Source organism: Silene latifolia, chromosome 10 (assembly GCF_048544455.1).
Source record: "Silene latifolia isolate original U9 population chromosome 10, ASM4854445v1, whole genome shotgun sequence".
Taxonomy (NCBI): Eukaryota; Viridiplantae; Streptophyta; class Magnoliopsida; order Caryophyllales; family Caryophyllaceae; genus Silene; species Silene latifolia.
Genome location: NC_133535.1, coordinates 63,656,206 through 63,679,767, shown reverse-complemented (window position 1 = coordinate 63,679,767; position 23,562 = coordinate 63,656,206). Strand labels below are relative to the sequence as shown.

The following is a 23,562-nucleotide window of genomic DNA, read 5'->3' as shown; positions in this document are numbered from 1 at the left end:
GACACGGTTTGAACCACTAGTTACGACCACCACCACCACTAGCTGCCACCACCATACCCCATAACCAACAATAGAATCTCCCTCATGGCCCATAACACCTATACTCGACATAAACAATAATGACAACTAACAACAACCAACCCGACAACAACTCTCTCCTGCTTTCGCGTAATTCCGTCAAACAGCCACCACTGCCACCAACCTCCATCACCTGTGACACTGCTGTTGTATACCTATCAAAAATAACTAACTAAACTAACTATATAGCTAGGGAAGTCAGGTCGATCTCCTCAGGGAGGCAAGATATCTGTAAGAGTCCGTCTATTTGGTCATAAATGGGGGGTGTTTATAATTTGATTTCTAAACTAAAAGGGTTTAAAGGAAGAGAAATAAAGAAAGAGAAGTTAAGGCAGAAAAATAGAATTAAACTATCAAATAGAGAAGGCACATGTCAGGATTTCGGTTCACTACGGTAGTCCAGTGACTCAACTGTAAACAACTTAGATAAATTACTGCGAGACGGATATGGAAAGGTCCTTTCGGTCCACTTTATATCCTAAACTTCCACTAACTTAACTTTCGTCCTCGTCAGGGTAGTCTACTGTTCATAGCAGGTCTATTTAGTCCAATCTTCCGATCTAGGATTAAATTTAACCAGATTAAAAGGGTGACTCAGAAGCGTGCACTCAACTAAGTCGGTAAATACAGTTATATTGCTATGGTGACAGAATCTCACAAATAATTCATCTAACCTATTTACTACATCGTCACATTTCTACCGTAGATTCCCTAATCCCAACATGAAACAGATTTAGCTACTCATGCTATTAATGTCAAAACTAATAACAAATAAATAACCAATATTCAACATGATAAAACAATAATTAAATTGCATAAAAAGTAATTAGGGCAGAAAGTAAAAGGAACAAAACAAACAATTAGAATAAATGAAAGAGAGATTAATATTAAGAAAGGAGAAAAAGATTACAATCGCAAGAATCAGGCGTAAAGAACAAACAAATCCGAGCTAAATAACCCCGAAAGTAAAAGTTACAGTGAAGAAGAAAAGTAACGCAACCTTTTGTGAAGATGAAAATGATAGATAAAACTTAGATGCTAATAACCTAGCTAATGTACGTTTAAATAGAAAATATGCTAAGTCTAAAAACTAAACCAAGTTCACGGGCTAATTAAAGCCCACGCCAGCCAAAACCACTTGATCGAGTAGTCTGAAACCACTCGGTCGAGCATTTCTCCAAAATATCTACTCGATCGAGTAGAATTGTTACTCGATCGAGTAACCTCAGTTTCCAGCTCTTCTTGATCGAGTAAAATATTACTCGATCGACCAACTCCATCTATAGAAACCACTCGATCGAGTGATAAAACAACTCGATCGAGTATTCTTCCTTCAAATCAGCTCAAACTCGTGACCGACTCCCTCGTAGACCATTCCTTCACGCATCCAAATGCAAGATCTCACTCCAGAAAATCCCGTCTACTCAAAATGCATGCAAAAAGGACAAAAATGGTACGATTCCACTACTTTCGCGTTCATTTCTACAAAACGGACAAAACGAACCAAAGTAGCCAATTCGGGGGCAAAATGCAATATAAACAGTACGAAAGTACATAGAAAAACGTGCTAAAATAGGCTAAAAAGACTATACAAAATGCATGTATCAAATCTCCCCAAACCGAACCTTTACTCGTCCTCGAGTAAACTAAAATTCAACTAATGGAACGGAAATGAAAACTCAGAGCTAGCTTAACTTGTCTGCTTGAACCATTTTAATGCAACAAAAATTAACAGTCATAGCTAAGCAGTCAATACGCAAACGAGTTATAAGCTGTGCAGAAATATAGCCAACCTATATATCGACCTTGCAAGACCAACAAAATCGGACTCTCACGTGGTCACTCTTCTCTCATGAAGCAAAGGGTGAATGTTATATGTGAAAGAGAGAAGGAGAAACAGTCACTCACCTAACTGCGACCTACATAGCATGCATGCAACAAAAATGAAAGACGATTCAAGTACTAATGCACACACTCCAACCATTAATGTCCGTCACGGCCGAGGTCTTACAAATAAAATGGGAATAGTGAGGTTCATGTGAGAAAAGGCAAAACAAGTTATGGTAATGTGGAGGTAAAAGCGTCAAGCTAGTTCCTAAACAGGACCATATAAGACCGTCCGAATCTCAACTGACTGAAAAATAAAGTACAAGTGCCCTTCAGTTGGCAGACACCTCACTAATCTCATACACAATCTCCTCAAAAATATGGAATAAGAATGGAGGAGTTAGACGGTCACAAACTTTTCTTTTTTAACACCGTCTAAATGAATCAACTAAAACAAATCAAATATTTTCAACTCTTTTTTTTTTCTTTTTCTATTCATTTTCACGTGAATCACACTTTTCCATTTTTTTCTTTTCCTTTTTTTTTCTTTTCACGTTTTTCTCTCTTTTTTTTTCAATTCTTTTTCTCCTTCCTTTATTTTCACCAACTCAAATCAAATGATACGGGCCAAACTGCAGACGGAAAATCATACCACAGTAGGACATACTAAACTAGCTTGACTAGGCAGTCTCAGTTTGGGATGTAGCTAATGGGTCAAAAAGGCTAGTTTTGGCTTAAGTGGAGCTAAATGGGTGAAAAATATAAGAAAACGGGAAAATTAGCAAGCACCTCCCTGCATGTGACATCGACCACAAACCCGAATGTGTGCATTTGACAAGAAATCTAATGTCATAAAAGTGCAAAAATGATGAACACGCTATGCAAGGAGTACTACTCTAAATTCCTAATGAACTGGTCATGAATGTCACCAGTTATGGGCTCTAAACCTCAGAAATTGTAAAGTAGGTTGCCAATTTATCAGGTCAAGTCTAAACAGTCAGCTATATTTGAACAAAAACTCGTAAACTATGCGTATGACAAAGCCAATAACTATCAACAGAAGTGCAAGGCTCAAGTAAAATGACAAGTTATAGTGCAATATCATCACGGAAATCAACCGTTCCGACTCAACCTATATGCAAAAAGAAACGTGAAGTTTTTCGAATTTTTTTTTTTGAAATTTTTCTAATTTTTTTGTTATTATTTTTTCTAATGAAATAAACAAACAATGCAAGCTGAAATAAATAAACGTGAATTCAAAACAAATGCAAATGCAGACTTAAAAGGATGCAATACCCTCCCCAAACCAAAACGGATAACGCCCTCGTTGTCCTCCAGCATACAACAGCAGATGTATACAGGGGAACGGGAATATACAACCAATAAAGAATAAAAAAATAATAAAATAAAAAGGAGACAAAAATAAAAGAGTGAGATGGACATACAAAACACGAACTTCCCAAACCAGCCAGAAAACTGAGGAAGTGAGTAGACCAGCAGCTACTCGTGAGCCTCCTCGTCGCTGTCACGCACGTCCTCCACCGTCACCGTGAAGTCCGGGTCCACCTCCCGCTCTCTCCTCCTCCTCTGCTCAGCTCGAGCTCTCTCCGTTGCCGCCGCCGGGTCCTCGTCCTCCTCCTCCTCACTAGAAAACTCCGGGTACCCCTCAGCTGGGTACCGGTAAAAGGAAGGGTGTGGCCAACCCTCTGGGATCGGACGGTGTCGCCTCATGTGATACTCGTATAGAGGGAATAAAGTCAAAGCAATTTCCCGCTCCATATGAGCCTGTCTCTCTGTAATCTCAACTAACAAACTGTCAGGGCGCCCTTGTTCCATGACCGAGGACGCCTCAAAGGGTGGTGGAGGTACGAAATTAGCCAGTAGGACCAACTGTGTCTGTGTCTGGGTCTGGTCGGCGGGTGCGGGAGTAGGAGTGGGAGTAGAGGTCGGGATAGGAATAGGAGTGGCCGTGGAAGGCTGGCCGCAACCAGAAGGTGTGGACCCCTCTCCGGTCTCAAGTCTACGCCGCTTTTTAGCGGCGGGTAAAGTAGTAGGTGGGCGGACCTGGAGGTGGTAGTCAGGTAGAGGTGGAAGTCGGGCGCCCCGTGCGACAGTGGGCAAAGGGGCTAGACGGGGGAGAGTGGTGCAAGGTAGGTCCACGGACAAGGAACCGTCTATCTTCCAAGTCCGGTAGTCAGAAGTAAGCCAGGTCTGAGAGTGCATAGACGCTAGGCTCAGGTACCTATCTCCCTCGAGGTACGGTAAGTCACGAGGTAAGGCAGGGAAAAGGGAACGGGCAAGAATGGTGGCTATGCCACCGCAGACAATAGATCCCGTGACCTTCTCCCCCTAGACCTGGAAGTACTGGGCGGTCAAATAGGCGATGTTGAGGGTAAGAGGACCTTCGAAGTCAATGTTCAGGTAACCGCCTAAGATGGAGAGCTTGTTGTTGTTGATGTTGTTTGGCTCCCTTCGGCCAAAAATGGTACTCCCCATCAGTCTAAGAAAGTAACGGGCAGGGGGAAGGTGGACCTGAGCGAGCTTTCGCTCGGGAAAGGTGGTTTGGGCCAAGGTCTGCCAAAGCTGACGAATGACCTTCCTAGGGGCAACAGTGAAGCCCGTAAAGGAAAGGCCGAGTCTCGTACCAAACTCCTCCAAAGTCATCGAAAAAGTCCGGTTGCCGGAAAGACACGGAAAGACTAGTGGGGACAGCGTCGTGTCCCCCGGAGGAGAAGGTGAAGGAGCTGAAGAACTCGAGGCTCAGCTCTAGAAAGGTATGGCCACTCATAGTGATGAGTCCGGCCATCCCCGTGCCCCGTAAAAGCTCACAAACTGACTCGTAGAAGCTGAGTCTCTCAAGTGTCGGACGGTCTAAGAACCGGGTAGGGAGAAACTCACAGTCGACCAAGTCATAAAACCTCTTACGATGAATACCATTTATAAAAATTACCTGAGGGAACCGAGGGTGTGAGTCAAGAGAGTCATCCCTCGAACAGTGACCGTGCTAGTAGGAGTAACAGAAGTACTAGGAGCTGGTGTATCACGACCACGACCACGACCCCGGCCCCGACCTCTAGAACCTGAGGTAGAAGCCCGTCCTCCAACGGGACGAGGAACTAGGGCCGCTCTGAAAGCAGCTGCAGCTGCTGGTGAGTCCGCCAAAGGTGTACTCACTGTGGCTAAAGTGGAGGCTGTGGCTGCAACTGTGACCGCCACTGTAACACCCCCATACTCCAAGTGCCTTACCAGGACCACTCAGGTATGAAGACATTACCATCTCGGTTACCCGAGGCAATGATAATCAAACAACAATAAAGAAACAACGTTTATTATAAATAATTTAGCGAATAGTTACAATCCTCAAAACCAAACCAAAAGTACGATACATTATTTCAAAATGACTATTCTAATCGAAATGTAAATAAACTAAAAGCTACAGCGGAAGACTCCTATCATCATGTCGTGGCATCCCGGCTATCCCAGTACTCATCTCAATACCGCTCAATATCGCTCACCATCCCCGAATGGATCACCGCAGTTTACAAAACAACACCGGGGTCAGTACTAATCACACAATCAATATGTATAACAACAATAAGATACACAGATGACTTTTAATCACACACACACACACACAACCAACCAATTCCCATCATCTCAATCTTCGACATCGTCCTTTGGACCAGCCCACCCCGATGGGGGACCGCACCGTACCCACCAAATCCCCGCTCCACATAGTGAGCGATAACCCTGTCCATTAATGTGCACATCCCTTCGGTGGCGGGTTCCACAGAAGGCGAAACTAGGGCGTGAAGCCACTCCCGCAAGTGACCCCACTCGCCGAGGCCACGCCTCGCGAACCATCAACAACGATCACAACCACAATCACAAGACAATTATTATATCAAACAACCAAATACAATACATCAACCAATATCCCATTATGGGACTAATATTGAGTAGGAAATCCTACCTGGTATGCACACAATCGACGGTCTCTCATCCGAGTCAAAAAGCCTCTTCTATGAACCCTCCTCCTATCATACAACACATATAGGCTACCAATCACATACTACACATAAAAACCCCAATCTCTAAATTAGGGTTTAACCAAATCAAAGGAAATACAATAAAAGGGTACATAGATCTTACCCTCGACGCAAGGAACCCAACGATATAAACAACGACAAGAATCGACCGTCGAACTCCGGAATTGCTAAGAATGCGATTAGGAAGATGAACTTGTTGCTTTCTCTCTTAAACAGGGATTTAGGTTTTGTAAAAGTGATTTAGAATAAAGACGACGGAACTTAAATACCTTAATCGCATAATTAACAAAACCCGAGAAAACTCCCCGTAAAAATAGGACACTCGATCGAGTACCCAAGGTACTCGATCGAGTACCCTACTCGATCGAGTGCCCCAGACTACTCGATCGAGTACCCAATAGGTCGAAACTATTTTATTTCGCAACTTACCCTTACTCGACAGAGTAAGGGCTACTCGATAGAGTACCCCAAGACTTATAAATACGGAGTATTACAGTCTTCCCTCCTTAAAAGGAACTTCGTCCCCGAAGTTCAAACCACTACTAAACAAAGGTACTCCCATAACCTTCCCGACTCAGCAACCAAAACAAAATTCCACATAAAACATGATACTAACCCAACTCATCCCGACAAACATCCCGACACAGCATATAAAAGGGGTATAAAACTCTTAAAAAAACTGCTCGCGATCATCTCCTACCTCCCTAAAGGAAACAAGGTTACGTCCCCGTAACCATACATACCTGATCAAAAAGGAAAGGGTAACGCTCTTTCATAGCTTCCTCTGGCTCCCATGTAGCTTCCTCGGTCTCGTGGTTAGACCACATGATCTTAAGCAAAACTGTCTCACCTCCCCTAGTCTTTCTAACCTTTCGGTCTAGAATCTGCTTAGGCACCTCAAGATATGATAAGGACTCATCTAGCTCTAAGCTCTCTGCCTCCAACACATGTGACGGGTCACTCACATACTTCGCATTGCGATACATGAAACACATTATGCACTCTCTCTAACGCATTTGGTAAAGCCAGACGATAAGAAACTTCCCCAACTCGCTCTAAGATCTCATAAGGCCCTATAAACTTCTGACTTAACTTGCCTTTCTTCCCAAATCTCATAACCCCACGCATAGGAGACACTTTCAAAAGAACCTTGTCCCCAACTTGAAACTCTATGTCCCGACGATGTAGATCTGCATAACTCTTTTGTCGATCCTGGGCTGCTCTCATCCGTTCCCTGATCATCTTAATCTGTTCCACCATCTCATGCACCATCTCTGGTCCTAAAACCACTGCCTCAGCACTATCGTCCCAACAGATTGGACTCCTACATCTCCTCCCATACAAAGCCTCGAACGGTGCCATACCTATCTTGGTGTGATAATCGTTATTGTAAGAAAATTCTATCAGTCCAGCCTCTGCTCCCGGCCTACCACCAAAATCCATCACACAAGCTCGCAACATATCCTCAAGAGTCTTGATTGTTCTCTCGATCGCCGTCTGTCGCGGGATGAAATCTTGTACTCATCTTCAAAGTTGTTCCCAACGATTCCTGCAACTCCTTCCAAAACCTCGATATAAACCTCGCATCTCTGTCAGACACTATGTCCTTAGGGACTCCATGTAACTTAAGCACGTTCTTTCGATAGGCCATAGCCAATTGTGCCTTAGTCCATGTATCTTTCATTGGAACAAAGTGAGCTGACTTGGTCAGACGATCCACTATCACCCAAATCATGTTGTTACCTTGTTGACTCTTTGGCAAACCCACAATGAAATCCATGGAAATGGATTCCCACTTCCACTCAGGCACCTCTAAAGACTGAATCTTACCTTGTGGTCGTCGCTGTTCCCCTTTAACTCTCTGGTATGTCAAACAACAGGACACAAACTCAGCTGTCTCTTTCATCATCCCAGGCCACCAAAACGTTTTCTTCAAATCCTTGTATAGCTTGTCTCCACCTGGATGAACTGAATATGGTGTGCAATGTGCCTCTGTCATGATAGTCTTTTTCAACTCCTCGTCATTAGGAACACACCACCTACCATCAAACCTCAAACTACCGTCTGTATGAATAGAAAATCGGGACACTGTCCCTTTCTCTACTCCAGCTCTCCACTCCACTATCTTAGGATCCAAAGCCTGCTTATCCCGAATATCATCATAAAACTCAAGATGTACTGTCATATCACCCATGGCATCTCCTTTCGCATCATCATATGTATCCCAAAACTCGCTACCTCATCCCTCGGCCTCATCAAAGATAGAATTTGTACACGGGGAATGTACACTCTTCCTACTCAAAGCATCGCTACAACATTGGCTTTCCCTTCATGGTAGATGATTTCCATGTTATAATCGCCAATCAGCTCCATCCACCTCCTCTGTCTCATGTTCAACTCCTTCTGCGTGAAGATGTACTTGAGACTCTTGTGATCAGAAAATACCTTAAAGATTGCTCCATAAAGGTAATGTCTCCAAATCTTGAGAGCAAACACCACTGCACCCAACTCCAGATCATGAGTAGGGTAGTTCTCCTCATAAGGCTTCAATTGCCTAGAAGCATAGGCAATCACTTTGCCATTCTGCATCAACACACATCCCAGCCCATTCTTCGAGGCATCTGTATAAACCTCAAAGTTCTCGCTCCCTTAAGGCAATGCTAAGACAGGAGCTGTGGTCAAACGCTGCTTTAATGTTTGGAACGCCGTCTCACAACTCTCATCCCAACGAAACCTGTTCTTTTTCCTCATCAACGCTGTCATCGGTCTAGCTATCTTGGAGAAATCTTTCACGAACCGTTTGTAGTATCCAGCTAAACCCAAGAAACTCCTAACCTCAGCAACATTCTTCGGTGCTTCCCACTTTGTCACTGCCTCAATCTTCGCCGGATCCTGACTACCCCATCTTTAGAGATTACATGCCCCAGAAAAGCAACTTTCTCTAACCAGAACTCACACTTGGACAGTTTAGCATACAACTCATGATCCCTCAAAGTCTGCAACACGATCCTCAGATGCTCCTCATGCTCCTCCTTAGTCTTAGAGTAGACTAAGATATCATCGATAAACACCACTACAAACTGGTCCAAGAACTGTCAGAAGATTCTATTCATCAAATCCATAAACACCGCCGGCGCATTAGACAACCCAAACGGCATCACCACATACTCATAATGGCCATACCTTGACGTAAAAGCTGTCTTTGGTATGTCCCCTCTCTCTAATCTTCACCGATGGTACCCGACCTCAAATCAATCTTAGAAAAGACTGTTGCACCGCTCAACTGATCAAACAGGTCATCTATCCTTGGCAAAGGATACTTGTTCTTTATCGTCACACGGTTCGGCTCCCGTAATCTATGCATAACCTCAAACTCCCATCTTTCTTCTTCACGAAAAGAACTGGTGCTCCCCACGGCGATACACTTGGTCTAATGTATCCCTTCTCTATCGATCATCCAATCGCTTCCTAAGTTCCTCCATCTCCTAAGGACCCATACGGTACGGTGCCTTAGAGATTGGCCCCGTCCCCGGCTTCAACTCAACGGTGAAATCTATCTCCCTCTTCGGTGGCAACCCCGGAATCTCCTCCGGAAAAACATCGCAAACTCCCCACCACCGGTATCTCATCAATCTAGGACTCTCTATCCGATCATCTCTCACATGGCACAAGATCAGCGGACATCCCTTCCTCGGATAAGACTTCAAGGTGACAAGTGCAATCAACTTAACTTTGGGTTTGACTAGAAACCCACGATAAGACACACTAACACCCTTAGGACCTCTTAAAGACACTTTCTTTTGATGATAGTCTATCTTAGCTTTATACTTTCCTAACCAATCCATCCCAACTATCATCTCAAAACCGTTAAAAGGAAACTCTAGCAAGTCTACAGGAAATCAACTTGCCCAACTATCAAAGATACATCTCTGAACAATCTCCCACACGATACAGACTCACCCGAAGGTATGAAAACTTGCTCACTAACAGACTCATATACTCTCAAACCCAACTGTTTTACACGACTCGAAGACACAAACGATCGAGAAGCCCCGAATCAAACAAAACAAAGGTAGGAATACCATTAACAAGGAATGTACCGGTGATAACGTGCGTATCTTCCTCACCGCTTTATTCTCCATCATGAATAACTTGCCATCGGTCTTCCGCCCACCTCCCCGGACAAGATTAGCGATGTGGTCGGCCAGCACCCGACCCTTGATTGTTGTTGTTGTTCGCAGTGGTTTCGATAAGAATTACCGCCGTTGCGGTTGCCTCCACTGTAACTCGACTTCCCGGTTTGGCCATGATCCGGCCGGTCTGTTTCTCGCGAAGCTCTGCACGGTCTCTGGAAAGATCCTGGTGCACTTGTGCACTCATGTCTCTTGTGGCCTACACCACCACAGCTATAGCATGTCACTCCCCAACTATTACTCACACTTCCACGGCCACGCCCAAAGGAAGCCCCAAAGATCGAACCCGGACCGAGAAGAAAATCCCTTAGGCGATTGTGGTTGCCTTTCTTGTGATTAGATTGGCCACCACCCTCGCTCTCGGACTTCCTCTTCTCACCACCTAACCTCTCCTGAGCCATCTCCACCAACCTCTCAGCTCTCCCCGCCCTCTCATAAGCTTCCTTAACATCCGTAAGGATTCCCACGGGTAACTTATCCATAATCTTAGGGGTCAACCCCCTCTCAAACCTCAATGCCAGATTCTCCTCACTCAAACCCATATCCTCAAAGATACCTCGACTTCTCATTGAACGACTGTAGTACTCAACCACGGACATCTCGGCGAGTCATCTTAAAACCATCAAACTCTTCTCTCATCTTACTCCTCACATGTTCCGGTACAAACTCCTTCCTCACAGCCCTACGAAACTCCTCCCAAGGTATAGCAGGTAAGCCTTGGTTTGTATATATCTCCTTAGCACTCACTTTCACTGAATCCCACCACTTGCCTCGCCTCCCTCGGATAGAACGCACTGTTCTACCCTCATCTCATCAGACAGTGAACCAAATCTAATATGTTCTCCATCTCTCTCAGCCAACTATCAAGTAGGTTAGGCTCCCCAACTCCCTTGTATTCTTTCGGGTTAAACCTCGCTATGTAAAGGCTGATTTTTGAATGGTCAACCTCCTTCTCCTTATCCTTATTCTTATCCTCATTCACTTTCTTTAGGGTCTCAGTAAGAGCATCCTGGTGCTCTAACATCTCAACGATGTCATCCACGGTCATAAGCTCAGCTCTCGCATAGAAAGCAGTTCTCTTGGGCGGCATCTTGAAACTATACATATATAAGAAAGGGTAGATATGAACATACGTACTAAACTCCAAAACACGAAAACATGCCACCCAGAACCCACTCGATCGAGTTCCCAAACACACTCGATCGAGTAACGGGCTACTCGATCGAGTGCCCCACGTACTCGATCGAGTACCCAAACATCGACCCATAATGGACCTTCGATCTCTTACCTACTCGATCGAGTATCTAGGCTACTCGATCGAGTGATTTCTACTCGATCGAGTACCCCTAGTTACTCGATCGAGTGCCCAAAAACGCTATTCTGGACTCAAAATCGTTAAAAACCCACCCGATCGAGTCAGTCCCACTCGATCGAGTCATGCTAACACATAAAAGCTACCCGCATGTTACGTCATATGCTAACATGCTAAACTTATAAACCACATTATATCATAATACACATGCTACGCATCTTTTCTACTGTCTACGAGATCGTTTCATCATATTATTAAATGCCACATTGTAAATCATCCATCATGTTATCATTTCATCAACAAATTCCCACATATCACCATTTTTCTATCACATGCTCAAATTTCTACTTCAACACCCAACAATTAACACATTTCACCACATTCTTACACAAGTTAACCAAACACACATACGACTCGACAAACACTTCCCCCATGTGACCAGTTCAAAGTTGTAGGGCGACCCCTGCGACTTTAGGACGTCTCCCAAGCCTTTGCACTAGCTCCTACAACTTTTACCCCGGGTTCATTTTAATTGACTCCCTATGTTCATTAGGTTCATTGGTTACAGGTTTCAGGAACCTGGCTCTGATACCATTTGTAACACCCCCATACTCCAAGTGCCTTACCAGGACCACTCAGGTATGAAGACATTACCATCTCGGTTACCCGAGGCAATGATAATCAAACAACAATAAAGAAACAACGTTTATTATAAATAATTTAGCGAATAGTTACAATCCTCAAAACCAAACCAAAAGTACGATACATTATTTCAAAATGACTATTCTAATCGAAATGTAAATAAACTAAAGGCTACGGCGGAAGACTCCTATCATCATGTCGTGGCATCCCGGCCTATCCCAAGACTCATCTCAATACCGCTCAATATCTCGCTCACCATCCCCGAATGGATCACCGCAGTTTACAAAACAACACCGGGTCGATACTAATCACACAATCAATATGTATAACAACAATAAGATACATGACACGGCTTTAAATCACACACACACACAACCAACCAATTCCCATCATCTCAATCGATCGTCCTTTGGACTAGCCCGCCCCGATGGGGGACCGCACCGTACCCACCAAATCCCCGCTCCACATAGTGAGCGATAACCCTGTCCATTAATGTGCACATCCCTTCGGTGGCGGGTTCCACATAAGGCGAAACTAGGGCGTGAAGCCACTCCCGCAAGTGACCCCACTCGCCGAGGCCACGCCTCGCGAACCATCAACAACGATCACAACCACAATCACAAGACAATTATTATATCAAACAACCAAATACAATACATCAACCAATATCCCATTATGGGACTAATATTGAGTAGGAAATCCTACCTGGTATGCACACAATCAGACGGTCTCTCTCTTTGAGTCAAAAGCCTCTTCTATGAACCCTCCTCCTATCATACAACACATATAGGCTACCAATCACATACTACACATAAAAACCCCCAATCTCTAAATTAGGGTTTAACCAAATCAAAGGAAATACAATAAAAAGGGTACGTAGATCTTACCCTCGACGCAAGGAACCCAACGATATAAACAACGACAAGAACCGACCGTCGAACTCGGGAATTGCTAAGAATGCGATTAGGAAGATGAACTTGTTGCTTTCTCTCTTAAACAGGGATTTAGGTTTTGTAAAAGTGATTTAGAATAAAGACGACGGAACTTAAATACCTTAATCGCATAATTAACAAAACCCGAGAAAACTCCCCGTAAAACCGGACACTCGATCGAGTACCCAAGGTACTCGATCGAGTACCCCCTTACTCGATCTAGTGCCCCTGCTACTAGATCGAGTACCCAACAGGTCAGAAACTATTTTATTTCGCAACTTACCCTTACTCGACAGAGTAAGGGCTACTCGATAGAGTACCTCAAGACTTATAAATACGGAGTATTACAGCCACTGAAGAAGAAAGGCTAGCATTAGTGGCTAAAATGGAGCTAGCAGCAGTGCTACCTGTAGTAAACACCGTACCAGTAACAGAAACTAAGAACACAGGGGTGCTGGTGGTAAGTGCGGAGACGGTAGTAGCAGCAGGGACTACCGTCTCAGACAGAGACAGGGACGGACTGGCAATAGAGCTCGAAGAAGGCATCGAGCTAGAATCCATCCTAAACAAATTGGGCAGGGGAATTTGATAAGAAAATGGCATGAAAGCAGCGTGAAAACAGCATGAAGCTTCCCTAACCAGTCGTAAAATTCGACCTAGAGCCCAAAAATTCCCAACGTTTCCTCAAAAATTCGAATGGTAACAAGTAAACAGCGATAGGGGAAGGGTAGCAGAGGGTAAATGGCAGCCAATTAAGAAACAATTGAGGGAAATTAAGCAAATGGCAGCAGCAAAACTAGCTTACAGTCGAAAATTTCGACTGTAATTAGCCCTAATCGCAAATTTCTCGCAAAATTCGAATTAAACATGTAAAAATCAAAAAGGTATGGGAATTGATCATCAAGCAAGACAAATAGGGCAAACAATTACAGTAATAGTCGAAAAACTCGACCAAATAAGGGATTTCAAAACCCTAATCCTAATTCTCTTCATAATATGCAAAATTAACGAAATTAAAATGCAAAGAGGTGTAGGAATTACTTACTTGATGATTAGGAACCTACAAATTGCAATTAATCGACAATCAACAAGCAAAAATGGGGATTTTTGATCGAAAAACCGCGAAACCCTAATGTCCTCAATTGACCGAGTAAAACAGCACGAATCAAGGGGAAAGTAGAGGGCTATGGACGATTAATTAACAAGGAACAAAATGTAGGTGGTGGATTTGGCAAATGGGCAAGAAAAATGGAGGAATTGGGGTTTGTTTGATCGCAAAAATGGAAGGGGGTCGAAATAATGATGAGGAAATGTAATAACAAAGTAAAAGAAGGAAGTTTAAGAAACTCCCTTCGTGTCATTTTCCAAATCACTCGATCGAGTGGTTTAAAACTACTCGATCGAGAGCTTCTTGTATGCATCTTCTCGATCGAGTAGAAAATTACTCGATCGAGAACTCCCCTTTTCAGCTTTAGTCGATCGAGTAATATGGGATCACTCGATCGAATAGATTTCACTCGATCGAGTACAAAAAGTACTCGATCGAGCTCTTTTCCTCGTGTAAGCTCTTGAATTTGTTATTGTTCCTTTGAATTTGCATAAAATTCCCCAAACCTGCATAAAAACACTCGCAAAAATATCCCAAAATACGAAATAAGCAAAGTAACAGTCTATAGTCTCTAATCTACGCTTAAAATTGTCTAAATTCTAATTGTCCTAATTAAAAGCAATGAATAAAATTCAACGGAAAATTTGAAAATTGTTTTTACAAATTGTTACACGGGGCATTACCCTGCGCACTTCTCGAAGCAATTCAGTAGCCCCTTGGAGGGCTCCTTACTGGAGGACGTCATCTCAACAAAATTAATCATCCTCTTCAATTTCCACGAGCTTGAACTTGGATCATTGGGAGGAGGATAGTTGACGTCCACATACGCGCGAACTTTTCTCATCCTTACTCCTTTCTCGCCGGCTTTAACATCGTCACTCCCACTTTGAATGACATTAATTGCACAACACACTTTGACAGCTCCTGCATTATTTTCATCTGTACCTGCAACATGGACAACAGACGAACTTTCCTCCTTTTTACTCTCAACCTGAGGCGGAGGGGTCACAATAGCAGCACAATACTCCAAATTCTCATTTGGAGTGTCAATGGGAGGGTCAATAGAAGAGAGGGCATTGCAAGGCTGAGCTTGCATGGGAGCCCTTCGGAACTTAGACTGATGGAATATCAATTCCTCGTCCCCAACCTGAAAAGTCAATGTCTTGCCTCCGACGTCTATTACTGCACGGGCAGTAAATAAAAATGGCCTCCCTAAAATAATAGGGGTATGGGCGTCTTCGGGAATGTCAAGTACAACGAAGTCAACGGGAATAAAGAACCTCCCGATCTTAACAGGTATGTCTTCTATGACACCTTATGGCCGTGATATGCTACGGTCGGCCATCTGAACAGTCATATTTGTGCAATTAAACTTTGTCAAACCAAGTCTCTTTGCCAAAGACAGCGGTAAGACACTCACGCTAGCGCCAAGATCGCATAACGCATTATCAATCAAATGGGTACCAATATGACACGGAATCGAAAAACTACCCGGGTCTGACTGTTTGGGAGGTAACTTATTCTGAACTAGGGTCGTCCCTACCTCGATCAAAGCTACCGTCTCATGGTCATTAATGTGCCTCTTACGCGACAAAATTTCTTTCATAAATTTAAGGTAAGAGGGTACCTGTGTCAGCAGTTCGGCGAATGGCACAGTGACTTGTAAGCTTCTCAGGAGTTCGACAAATTTGCCGAATTGTTGATTAGCCTTAGTACTCTGCAAACGTCTCGGAAAGGGCACCGTGATGGGTATCTCGAGTCCCTTGTTCCTTTCTTCCAACGTGTCAGCCGGATCAAGCTCCAAATCCTTCGAACGCTTCTTTCCTCTCGAACGAGGTCTTTCAGGCGATGTTTCACTCGATCGAGCACTAGCAAGCTCTCGATTGAGTTGTTCTTTATCTGCACTACTTGATCGACCAGAAATACCATTCGATCGAGTAGTTTCTTCAACAAAATCACTCGATCGACCAGAAATTTATTCGATCGAGCAGTTTCTTTTCCCTGTTCACTCGATCGAGTAAAAATTTTACTCGATCGAGCCCTTTCTTCAGCAATATCACTCGATCGACCCCCAGATATTACTCGATCGAGTACTTTCCTTGTCCTCAGCTCTTTTTCTTCGACAGAACACTGTTCATCAGCAGTTATAACTTTCCTCGGGTCTGATTTCAACATGTCTGGTCCCTCATATGAACGAACGCTCCTCAAATTAATTAAATTTATCGTCTCATGTGGATTCTTATCAGCTTGTGACAGTAAATGACCCGGTTTCCTTGTGGATTGGTTCGCGGCTAACTGGGCAACTTGAGTTTCAAGTGCCTTGATAGATGCATCTTTTTATTGATCACTCAGCTGCCGCTACTTTGTCAAAGACTGCAACATTGTCTTCAACTCACCTAGCTCACTTCCTCCACCAGAAGATGATGCACCTTGATTAGGTGTAGGAAAGGAAGGAGACTTCTGAAAGCCTTGTTGAGCCTTATGAGGAGGGACATATGGATGTTGCTACTGCAGAGGAGGGGTAGGATTGAGCACATTTTGACTTGTCCACCTCAAATTGGGATGGACTGCCCCTTGGTTGTTATAATAGGAACCCCCTCGTTGCCTATATTGTTGAAAAGCAAGGACCTGGTCCTTCTCCGTAAGACAGCCAATAGCAGTGTGACCGTCGTTGCTCCCACACCTCTCACATGTGACAGTCTCCCTTCTAGTAAGCAAATGGACCGTCTGAGGCTCCCCAGCAGAATGCAGCTCCAACTTATCAAACCTAGCATTCATGGCTTCTAGCTGAGCCACAACTTGCTTATCGACCGCATGAACGGTTCTAATACCATCCCTTGGGTTTCCATACTCAACACAGTAGGTGGCCATCTCTTCAATAAGAGCCCATCCCTTTTCATCATCGGTGTTCTTTTGAAATCTTCCGCTGGATGATGCATCAAGTATGGCTTTGTGATCATCATATAGCCCATTGTAGAACTGATTGGACAGGAACCACATATCAAAACCATGGTGAGGAATAGACCTCACCAGCCTCTTGAAACGGCACCATGCTTCATAGAAAGTTTCATCTGGTGCCTGTTTGAAACTGGTAATCTTGGCCCTCAGCTGATTAGTGCGCTGCGGAGGGAAATATCTCTTATTAAAAGCAAGAGCAAGGGTCTCAAAGTCTGTAACCCCTGCGGCCATGCGGTCCAAATCAGTCAGCCACTCCTTGGCTGAGTCAGTCAAACAAAAAGGAAACAGCACCTCCTTAATCTTGTCTTGAGTTACCCCCGTTGTGGCGGGGATAGTAGAACAGTAGTCCGTAAAGACCTCCATATGCTTCCTCGGGTCTTCACCTGCCACACCTCTAAAGAGATTTCTCTCCACCAGATTGATATTGGAAGGACGGATGTCAAATGTATTCCCATCCTTAGTCTGGAGATTGAAACCCTTTGGAATTTATGATGCTTCAGGCTCCGAGTGACTAGCAATGTTCGGCATTTTTACTGGTTGGCTTACAGCCCTGACAGTATCTTCTTCAAAAGATGGATTTTCTGTAAAAAGGAAATGTTGAAGCTCTGGTTTGAAAGTAGTCAAGTCTTCCTTTCGTGATTCTCTTTGCAGACGGAGTCTATGCGAAACAGTCTCTCGGCTCGAGAATCGGTGAAACTAACTCAAACCTGTCTGACCTGGGCATACACAACACTGAAAGAAAATAAATAAGAACTTTCTCAAGGAATTAAAATTCCCTGAGACGGATAAAATAAACGAAACAAAGACAGATAGGGCAATTGCCTCCCTGGCAACGGCGCCAAATTTTGACAGGGCTGTCGTATACTTATCAAAAATAACTAACTAAACTAAATATATAGCTAGGGAAGTCAGGTCGATCTCCTCACGGAGGCAAGATATCTGTAAGAGTCCGTCTATTTGGTCACAAATGGGGGGTGTTTATAATTTGATTTCTAAACTAAAAGAGTTTAAAGGAAGAGAAATAAAGAAAGAGCAGTTAAGGCAGAAAAATAGAATTAAAATATCAAATAGAGATGGGACATGTCAGGATTTCGGTTCACTACGGTAGTCCAGTGACTCAACTGTAAACAACTTAGATAAATTACTGCGAGACGGATATGGAAAAGTCATTCCGGTCCACTTTCTATCCTAAACTTCCACTAACATAACTTTCGTCCTCGTCAGGGTAGTCTACAGTTCATACCAGGTCAATTTAGTCCAATCTTCCGATCTAGGATTAAATTTAACCAGATTAAAAGGGTGACTCAGAAGCGTGCACTCAACTAAGTCGGTAAATACAGTTATATTGCTATGGTGACAGAATCTCACAAATAATTCATCTAACCTATTTACTACATCGTCACATTTCTCCCGTAGATTCCCTAATCCCAACATGAAACAGATTTAGCTACTCATGCTATTAATGTCAAAACTAATAACAAATAAATAACCAATATTCAACATGATAAAACAATAATTAAATTGCATAAAACGTAATTAGGGCAGAAAGTAAAAGGAACAAAACAAACAATTAGAATAAATGAAAGAGAGATTAATATTAAGAAAGGAGAAAGAGATTACAATCGCAAGAATCCGGCGTAAAGAACAAACAAATCCGAGCTAAATAACCCCGAAAGTAAAAGTTACAGTGATGAAGAAAAGTAACGCAGTATGTTGTGAAGATAAAAATGATAGATAAAACTTAGATGCTAACAACCTAGCTAATGTACGTTTAAATAGAAAATATGCTAAGTCCAAAAACTAAAACAAGTTCACGGGCTAATAGCCCACGCCAGCCAAAACCACTCGATCGGGTAGTCTGAAACGACTCGATCGAGCATTTCTCCAAAATATCTACTCGATCGAGTAGAATTGTTACTCCATCGAGTAACCTCAGTTTCCAGCTCTTCTTGATCAAGTAAAATATTACTCGATCGACCAACTCCAGCTATAGAAACCACTCGATCGAGTGATAAAACAACTCGATCGAGTATTCTTCCTTCAAAACAGCTCAAACTCATGATCGACTGCCTCGTAGACCGTTCCTTCACGCATCCTAATGCAAGATCTCACTCTAGAAAATCTCGCCTCCTCAAAATGCATGCAAAAAGGATGAAAATGGTACGATTCCACTACTTTCGCATTCATTTCTACAAAACGGACAAAATGAACCAAAGTAGCCAATTCGGGGGCAAAATGCAATATAAACAGTACGAAAGTACATAGAAATACGTGCTAAAATAGGCTAAAAAGACTATACAAAATGCACGTATCAACCTGCCACCAAGAAACCACCCTTGAGATCGAACACACCACTAGCATCCATCCCCACCATACCCAATTCAAGGCACAAGTATTCAATGGGTTCTATCGTGTTTAAACCGTAATCTGCCCTAAGTCGAAATTCCGGCAAGCACTGTACGAAACACCACCTCCGACCACATTAACACCACCACTAGAACCGACTAGCCTCCAGGGACTCACCCAACCCAGGTCCAGGTTAAAACGAGCAAGGTAAGGGTCATACACTCGTGTAATAATGTGCAAACACCACCATACAATCACCATCGAAATTCTGACCAACCACTCTTAAAGCCACCGCCTTTTCCACCCCTTAACCCCCCACATAAGATAACCCAACATCGGGAACCACCACACCCGAGCCTAGGTCAGTCAAGCTTCAGTCATGGTTTAAAAGTCGTTTAAACCGCATATGCAACCACACTTACAACAACCCCTTCAAACTCTCAATCCCGACGGTCAACAATGGTCAACGATGGGTCCTAGTCAAATGGTGACCCACGGTCATGGTGACGGTTTTAGTTCGTCATACGGTGGTATATTTTACGAGTTATAACAATTAAAAAATCAATACATTAAAATATAAGACGGTCTTACCTTTTATCACTAATTGCTGCTTCCGTCTCTTAAATCTACTTCCTCTACTTTTATGAATTACTTTTCAGTTTATTATGTATTTATAGTCTAGAATTAGAGAGTATATGAGGCCAATTAGGAAAATATTTCCTTATTCCGATTATTATTATTAGGAATTACCATATTATTAATATACTTATTATTTTTCTATTAAATCTCGCTTCAAATCCCGACTACTACTCATACTAGGCCTAACAAAATCAGCCCGTTAATCCATATCACACGGCCTAAGGCTTATCTGGCTTTAAGTCCAATTCCCGACTCGCTTACTTACTTTATTATTTAATTATTGTCTTATGTGCAATTATTATTACAAATGCCATTAATTAATTATTTTAATTACATAAATTATTCATATAAATTATTATCAAAATACGGGATATTACATCGGTTCCAGGCATGATGGAAAGATCCGGGTGAAGAGTTCTTATTTGACCCCCTTGATGGCCATGTAATCTTTGAAGGCCCGAATGTGATTGAGTGGGTCCTCCACTCCCTTGAATTTGGGTACATCAGTCAAGGTAAATTTGTTGGGTAATTGATCCCCAATGGGTTCAAATCTTCGATTGTTCTCAAGGTGGATGTTGTTACTACGGGCTAGGAGTTGTTCCACCAAACGTTTGATCCTTTTCTCAGTTTCAGTCAAAGGCGGAGTGTTGTGTTCTCTGATTTACTTGTTTTCTAGAGTGTCGATATGGGTCTCGACACGGTCCAGGGTGACCTTAAGAGCAGTGAGTAGGTTGGCTAGTTGAGCAGTCGTAATATCTATGTTGTCATTGTTGTTGTTGGATGAAGCTGAAGACGGGGCCATGGTTCTGAAGCAGAAAAACGGCTCACATTACATCTCAATCCGACACGGTTTAATGACTAAACGCAGACAACACAAAGGACCAAAAAAAAAAAGATCACACTCAACAGGACGAGGGTGACCGTGTGTGGTGTCTCGGTGCTGTCTCGATTTATAACGTGACGGTGTTGACCGGACTTTGACTCGCATCCAACGTAGTGGCGTGACGCCGTTGGACGAGTCTCGAGGTGAGACGACTCATAAGTAAAGACCCATAAGTACGCTTGATTCGACTTGATAGACACGAAGCAGAATTGGAATGGTGGACTAAAGTTTTCGAAAAAAGAGATTTTCAAAAGACTCGTTTGTCGCTTTATAAACGGCTCCCAAAGAATAGGCATCTCTGAAGTTCGAATAGTTGAAGAGTTGTCTTAGATTTATTTTCAAAAGACGGTTTGAGTTTGAGTCGGCCCTGAAAACAATGTACTGCTTCCAAAGACGTTTTTTTTTTAATTCAAAATTTTATGTTTTGAAAATCGAGTTTTAAAATGTTTGAAAAGGTCTCGGGGACGGTGTATGGTCCTGGGCATTTGAAAATGCTTTGAAAAAGGGGGGTGTGCCTTTCTCGGGATTTGAAAGAGCCATTGTGTCGGCGCGAGACGGGTTAAAATCTGTGTCTTGATGCGGCGATTATAAAGGCGTAAAAGGTGTTTCTTGAAATGGTTATAGAAAACCGGGTTTGAAAATCGTCATTACGACAGCCTAGAAAGGCGTGTTAAAATGGTTGTAGAAAACCGGGTTTGAAAATCGTCATTACAATGGCCTAGAAAGGCGTGTTGAAATGGTTGTAGAAAACTGGGTTTGAAAATCGTCATTACGACGGCCTAGAAAGGCGTGTTGAAATGGCAACGGTCGGCCAAAGACCGAGGTTTGAAATGGCCATTATAACGGCGCACAAAAGGTGTTTTTGAAAATTTGAAATGACTCGGGAGGACTTATGATCACATAACACATAAGCACTCACAGTTTCATTATATTATGCATAATGCTGACACGGGTTTTTGCTTAAAACGGTGGGTTACACACCAAGCAATCAAATCCCGATTTTCGAGAGGGATACCAATCCAAATAAAATGTGTAAGGAGGGTGCCCTAGCCTTGTGCTCGAAGGTGATGAAAGCTCTTTGACGAAACAGAAATGTGTAACGTCAACGGTATGCTTGACTCAATCGGGATTCAAAACGCGGGGATGAGAAAACTCACACCGACGAGACGAGCCAATTGGTCGAAAAGGGTTAGGTTGTGGGCCCGGACAAGGAACCCAACTATGACTGTAATATCAACTAATGCGTTTTAACCAAGACCTCGTTCGAGTCTCACCATCCAGAGATCACAAAGACACAAGTGTCCTAGTTTTCCCCAGCGGAGTCACCAATTTGTGGACATAGCCACCTACATGCCAGGCCAACCTGTGGACGTATAACAGTCTTTTCAAAGCCACGCTCGGCGGCGTAAAAAATGCTTTCGACCGGATCGTTTTAGATCGGTCGGTTTCGTCTCGGCAATGGTCTCGAAACAATGCAAGAGATGTTCGGAGTCGCCACCAAGCATTTGTAAGATGCTTGGAACCCGTTCAAATCCACTTTATACCTAGGTCAATCAAGGCAAAAAGCGGTGTTTGACATAGGTACTGAAGATAAGGAATCGTCCCTCTTTAGCATCCTATCTCTAGGATGACTCTCCTACGCCCTGGATAAGGTCGTCCACTATCCAAAGTTTCTAAGTAAGAGTTGAAGGTACGTATTGAGAAGCCCTTTAATCGGACACCCATTCCCGCCCGCGGTAGTGGCCTCTACTGATCGATATTGGTTGGTTAAATGCAAAAGTTGATAAAACGGGTAAATGCATGAATGCGCATCCACAAGTTTGAACCTAACATGTGAGCTTTTTATGTCGGTTGTTTAATCCAAGTATCAAGTATTTGATGTCGAGTTGGATTTAATGTTTATTTGCATACAAGACGGAAATTAAACATCCCTTTACCGAGTTAGGTTTATGGTGCATAACGTGATCCATTTGCCTTAGTAAAGCGTTTTGCAAATACAATGTAATGTGGGCAGATTTGTCATCTGATCCGTTCTGTATTCGGGTTAACCGAAGTTGGGATCGTCCTAGATAAGTGCTGGAAGGAAACAGAGTCTGCATCAGGCAGTCTATATAGGCGTGAGCCATCAGCCGATGCAAACAGGCCTGTCCTGATTTGAAAATGGGAAAATGATTGGCCTACTTAGGCGCGGGTCAACATATGATTTAAGGACGTCTTCTGACCATTAAAAGGTTTGTAAAACCTATTTAAAAGAGGGTGTTTGAACCCGTCTTGATTTGAAAAGGTCGTTTAGATCGCTTTTGTGTTGATGTGAAGAACGAGACTTGAATGATCGTCAGTGTTTTGACAATATTCGATGTCGGGTTCGGTTTTGCAAGCTTGACATGAATAGTTTTGAAAATGATTATGAACTAATTGTTTTAAGTTCATTTGTTTGTAACTAGTCGATATTTATCATCGTACTTAGGTTAAAATCCGACATGGTATGTAGAACCAAGGATGATTTTTTATTTGTGACTAATGCATTTGTTTTGAAAATGTAAAGAAAAGAAATAAAAGGTTTTAAAATACCTTTTAAAATGTAAAGAAATTAAA

At 43.0% G+C, this 23,562-nt stretch overlaps 1 non-coding gene across 1 annotated transcript; it reads left to right on the top strand.

Annotated features, from left to right (window-relative positions):
- Positions 1-17,145: 17,145 nt before the first annotated feature.
- LOC141609651 (small nucleolar RNA R71) lies at positions 17,146-17,251 on the top strand. The gene has a single exon (XR_012527573.1). It is a non-coding gene; the product is annotated as a small nucleolar RNA R71 (small nucleolar RNA).
- Positions 17,252-23,562: the final 6,311 nt, after the last annotated feature.